The following is a 6258-nucleotide window of genomic DNA, read 5'->3' as shown; positions in this document are numbered from 1 at the left end:
AATGGAACAGCCTCGATTAAAGAGCAACCCACGCATAAAATGGCAACTCATTAAAATAAACTTTCTCAAAGGGAAAACTTCACTTCCAATTGAACCACGCGGTTTTTTTTTCAAAGATGAAAGGCCCATTACCCAGCCATACATTCATGTGTTCTTGGCCTCACTGCTTTCTCTTTGAGGACTTTAGCTCTGGTGCCTTCCCATGTCTTTTTGGAGGCTTTGGAAACATAATAGGAATTCAGTCCTTATTGAACCTGATTGGAACATAGTATCTGTGAGCCTCTTAATAGTACTTCAGACTTTTATGGTTTAATTTGCAATGGTGTCCCCTTTGTCTGCCTTACTGGCCTTTAATCTAAGGCACAATGCACCCACTTTACATTTATTTGAAGAAATCCACTGAATAGCTAAGGATTTTTTAATGTGCCCATTAGAAATACTGATTTTTTTTTAAAACAAAAACAGGCAGGTATGGTTATTTATGTAAGAGAATGCAAGGATCACTAAGGAAAGAGTGAAATCAAAATTGGGTAATGCCAATTGTTTACATGAAAATTGACTTTCAGCTTTGAGGCTAAAAACTTCAACTTGAACTTATTGGAAGGGCAATATCAGTGAAAGGCAAAACTCATTAAATGAAAAAGTCAGGAGACTGGGAAAAATCTGCACTCTGTGAAAATATCAGCCAAACTATAAAAGAGTAATATAAATGGCATTAGCTGAAGCAAATAATAATATTTTAGGCTTCAATTTTATATGAATGACCATTAAGTGAAATGAACCACAGTTATGGCTACTTAGACCATGGAATGTGCAGAGAAAATGTTAATATTCAAAGCAAGACAAAAACATCCCTCTAATGGCTGTGTACACATGTCATCAAAAGGGAGTTAAGCGCTTTAAGATGGGATACGTCACTGTAGAATTGTAATACATGTATCTTTGTCTGAGATGCACATGTGTCACAGGCAAATTTTAAAAGACATTAGTTACACAAATTATGTTAAAACTTTTCTTTTTAAAAATGACATGTTTATTTTTATTTCATGTGCACTGGTGTTTTGTCTGCATGTTTTTCTGGGAAACAATGTTGGATCCCTTGGAACTTGAGTTACAAATGGTTGTGAACTGTCTATGAGTCCTGAGAACCGTACCCAGGTCCTCTGGAAGAGTGGTCAGTGGTCTTAACTGCCATTTCCCCAGCCCTAACACTTTTCTTTAAAAATGTAATTATAAAAGTATATGTGAATGCATTTTAAGTTTTATCATAATTAATATCTAGCATAATGGTCTCTGTGCAATGAAAACACTATAAATTTTCAGTAGAGTACATTAAAAGCTTCTCAATTATATTTTGAATTTAATCTATTTTTAAATTGCTTCCAAAAGTTATTTTTATTCATGCAAAATTCCATCAAAAGCTGAATACATAAATAAAACATTTTTCAGTAAACAAAATCTATTATTTAAAACAAAATTGAAGGACAAATTCTAAATCATCACAAAATCAAACATAATTACAAATGATCAACAATAGGAACTCTTGATCCTTACCTAATTGTTATCAATAAAATCAAACTCAACTTTCTTCATTTTTGTCTCATTCTTAAGGGATTTTGTCATTTTTTTAATATGAATGTTGACATTAATCAAACCCAAAAAAGCAATGAAGGAAGGAATGAAAATTCTTCATCAGTAACAATGACAATTCTGTCACTCATCAAGTTACACAGCAACTAAAGCCCTTAGACAGAAAGGACTCACTGGGTCCTAGAATTCCATAACATAGAGTTTTCCCATTTCTTTTTCTAGTGCCTCAATTTCTACAGCATATTTAACATTGGTTTGTTCTTGGCACACCTATTTCTTAAGTATGCTATATGAAAATAAAATGAAAATCTTTTAGGGAAAATTAAGGTAGCGCTACCTCACTTTCAGTGGAATTAACACACAAAGTAGGCCAAGAACAACAAAGGTTAAAGTATGTCGTCCAGTGCCTAACTTGTGCTTACACTGGAAAATTCAGCACTCAAAGGCAGAGCAGGAAGACTGCCGGCGTTCCAGGCCAGCCTGAACCAAAGTGTGGGAGCATGACTCAGAGAAGCAAGGAAACGCATAGCAGCAAAACGTCCTAATCCGTAATACCAACAAATGACTTCTGCAGTAATGAGCTGCTCTCCTACTGAAATGTACAGTTTTTAAAAGGCTTAGTATGTATAACTGGGCCAGATAATATCTATCATACAAAATAAAACTCTACAAAAAGAAAAAACACTTTCATATGCAGATTCACATATATTAAAGTAATGAATATCATGCTGTTATCATACTTTAATTTAAAACAACATGCATACTTATGTATATACAACTTTATCAATTATAAATATTTTCATTGCAACAAGTTCACAGAATCTATTCACCGATCTACTCCACCAAACACATCGTTCATAAAGTTATGATCATTCTTCATAAAAAGGCTTTGCATTTTTAAAATGTTATCTTTGGAACTTCACATTAATTGCAAACCATTAATAATGTTGGAAAATAAAATAATGGTAACATAAATCATCAGAAGATTGAGCCAATGAAATTAAGAAACCATAGTGAATTTAGCATTTAATAAGGTTAACCAATGTTGCTGTCTAGAAGCCATTGGTTTAAGACGGCCAGTGTCACTTTTGTTCTTGCAGCTGAAGGGCCCTCTTTATGGTAAGCACCATGGTAAATGTATCATTACAGTGGAAAACACATGCTAGAAGCCATGACCTTTAAAGCCACATTTGCAAAATGGAAACAAGGGCAGGCAAAACCTGGCTGGCCTCTGTTTCCCACCACAGAACTCTCCCAGACACCAGTGTAGCTTTGAATATTAATCACAAAGTCATGCAAATAAGCTTTGTTTTTAACATAAATCATACCCATGTAGAATAATGTTTTTACAAAGCATTGGGTGCTAAATATTTTCTACATTCAAATATAAAACATTACCTTCTAAAACAAAATAAACTAACATAATTACACTATTACTTTTGCATTGAAATTATTATAGCCACAAAACGTAGTAACACAGAGCCCTTCCCAGACCCTGACACGTTCAGATTGTGCGAGTTCTGTGTGATTTTTCACATGTGTGACTTTTTTCCACGATATTCTTCCAGGAAAACTGGTATCATATAGAAGTGGATTCAGCATCAGCATATACACTTAAATAGCTTGTAGTGTAGAATATTTGGTTTTCTTTGGGGGGGGCTTTTTTTTTGGCCTTTTTTCTTTTTTGCCTTAATCCCTCTCATTTGGTTTAGAAACATACGGCCCTGTTCACTTCATTTAAGCCTCACAATGACTAGAAGCCTGATCAATCTGTCTTGTGTCTTCTTGGGGTGAAATCGCAATTGAGCGGAAGCAACAGATGAATAAAGCCCACATTCAAATCTGTAGCTCATTAAAATAACGTTAAAATGGAGTAAAATCTCAATTGTAAGTGAATTGTAGCTGGCTTTTTTTCCTGCTCAACACATTTGATTAATAAACTATACAATCATTAAGCCTGAATCAGTGGTCATTAGACTTAAATAACTGTCTCCTTTTTAAAAATATGAATGTTGTGAAAACCATTTGGAAACAAGTTTTGAACATAGCCCCAAACCAAACACCTTTGCACTATACGCCAGGAACACAGCCCATCAAGACAATGATGCATAGAGATTCTGGTGAATTTATGGTTCTTTCTACTGTGTAGGGAGGAGCTGGGATCTGGGTAGAATCAGGATCAGCCAGTGGAAATCAAATTTAATTAGAACAATGACACACATCAGAGTTTCTATTTAAATAAAAAAGGTCCAGGCTAGGAAAGCATGTAGTAACTCCTCAAATGTATTATGGATAAATGTTTTAAATCTCTAATGAACTTTAAACAACACAGAATTTTAGTGGGCATACAACCAAATAAACCTTCTAATGGTATCTCTCGTAATTTGTTTACTACACAATTCTGTACATTTAGTTTGTACTTATTCCAGGTGATAAAAAAAAAAATTTGATCAAAGGGAGGAATTTGTAAAACTTAGATGTAGATTGGGGACCAGTCTGTCCATTTTTGTTTGTCCTATGCTTATGACTTGGTTTGCCTGGTGACTAGTTAGCTGGCTGGTTGGTTTTTCTTTTTGTAGTTGTTTGTTTCACTTTATGACCTATGCTGACCTTGGAAGTCAAGATACTTGTTCCCAATCTCCTGAGCACTAGGATTACAAGAACACCACTAAACCTGGCTGGTTAGGATCTTTAATACTGTCCAAATATTGGGTACTCACTAAGGCTTGATCCCCAGTTTGTGGAGCTCTTGGAAGCTCCAGAGTGTTTAGGAGGTGAGGCCTCCTGGATGGATTTGAAGTAGGTAGGGGTGTGCCTTCAAAGGGATTCCTGTGTGTATGACTTTGTTTCTCCTTCCTTCCCTCCCTCCCTCCCTCTCTCCCTCCCTCTCTCCTCCCCTCCCTCCCTCCTTCCATGTCTCTCCCCCTCCCTGTTTACCTCCCTGTCTTTCCCTCCCTCCTTGTTGCCCACCCTGTCTCACTCCCGTCTCCCTCTCCCTCTTGGCTGCTGTAACAATCTGCTCTTCTCTACCATGGACCTTTTCAGCACAAGTTCTAGCCAAGAGGTCATGAACTCTCAGAAACCACGAGCTAAAGCAAATATTTCCCAAAATGACTAAGAGAAGTTTTCTGATAAAGGTACAATTATACAAATTCCTTCAACAATCTACAAATATTTATTTAAAATATGCATACTCTTCAACCTCAAATTTCACCAATCTCACAAAAACAACAATATAAAATCATATGGAAATAAAGACTGATCAGAATTGTTTGATGGAACTGTGAAAGAAAAGGTCATTACCATGAAACGAAAGAAATAAAACCTGGAAAAGGAACTAGAAAAAAATGTGGACCACTAAAAATGAAGAAGCTTACATAACACGAGTTGACTGTGAAGTTTTTCTCTGCAAATTTTTAAAGGTAATATGCTAGGAAAGACAGTTTTCAAGATTGAAAAATAACAAAACACCTATATATCCAGGTGTCCAGACCACCAGGTAAACAGTTGTCCTGTACTCATGGAGAAGGAGCCAAGACCACACAACAAGCATGGGAGGAATAATGGCAGGCAGGCAGGCAGCAGGTAGGGGAGGAACATGGGCTGATAATCAAGAGACATTTCCCCACCCAAAGGCTTCAGATTAGAGAGTATCATATTATCTGTCATATCTAAATTTATAAATAAATATTTTATATTTACATAGAGACTAAAACCATAGAACTGTTTCATGAATAAAAAAGACAACATGGCTGAGAAGTGAGCTGCTTAGAAGCTTTCCTAGCCATGGCTTTGTAGGTCAATATCAAACTTCCTTTGTGTTTCCGCTGTAATCTCCACAATATATCTGGATTCCTCTTTGCCTCTGGATGTGAAATAAAAACATGTACTTAGAGATCCAGAGGGCAGTCATGAGAATGAGCCCTCAGAACATGGAGATTCTTAGATTCTTAACTATCTCCTCAATCTCTTCTATCTTTGCTAGTAGCCTCCAGGAAGCAGCTACTAAAAGGATTTCAGATATCTATCTGTCTGCCTATCTATCATCCATTTATTCATCTATCTGTCTGTCTGTCTATCTATCTATCATCTATCTATGTCTGTCAGGTGAGACAAAGGAAGAGATATATGGACAGAGGAAAGAAGGTGAAAGGAAGAAGGCATGAAACAGCTCTTCAACATCTTCTTGGTTATGAGACTAAGAGAAATAAGAGGATTCCTTGGTAAATGTATTGTTAGAAAAGAAAGTGGGTGCTTATTCAAAATCTGTGTTCTAATGGTCTATTCAGTATCACCTTCGCTGTTAGTCCAGAGAAGGTCTATGATTTCTTCAGTAGGCACAGGGCATGTGCAAAGCCTGTAGTCACTAACTATACCCAAACCTGGAATGAACAGGGTCTAAGATACGGAAGCAATCAGAGAGGCAGAAGGCACGCTTCCTAGGTACTGGGTTTCCCTGTGAGAATCTGAGTGACACATTTTAATTAAACTGGCCCACTGGAGTTTAATTAAGGTGTTATCTTCTTGAGGTGAAACTAATGGAAAATGGGACCCTTTTATGGAACAAACTCAAAACATGTAAGCTAAGGACCCTTTGCTCTCTATTTCCTGATAATTAAAATAACTTGATAATCCTTTTCCCAAAATGTTTTCCTATTTGTACTGAGA

Source organism: Rattus rattus, chromosome 3 (genome assembly GCF_011064425.1).
Source record: "Rattus rattus isolate New Zealand chromosome 3, Rrattus_CSIRO_v1, whole genome shotgun sequence".
Classification (NCBI taxonomy): domain Eukaryota; kingdom Metazoa; phylum Chordata; class Mammalia; order Rodentia; family Muridae; genus Rattus; species Rattus rattus.
This window is presented reverse-complemented; position numbering follows the sequence as displayed.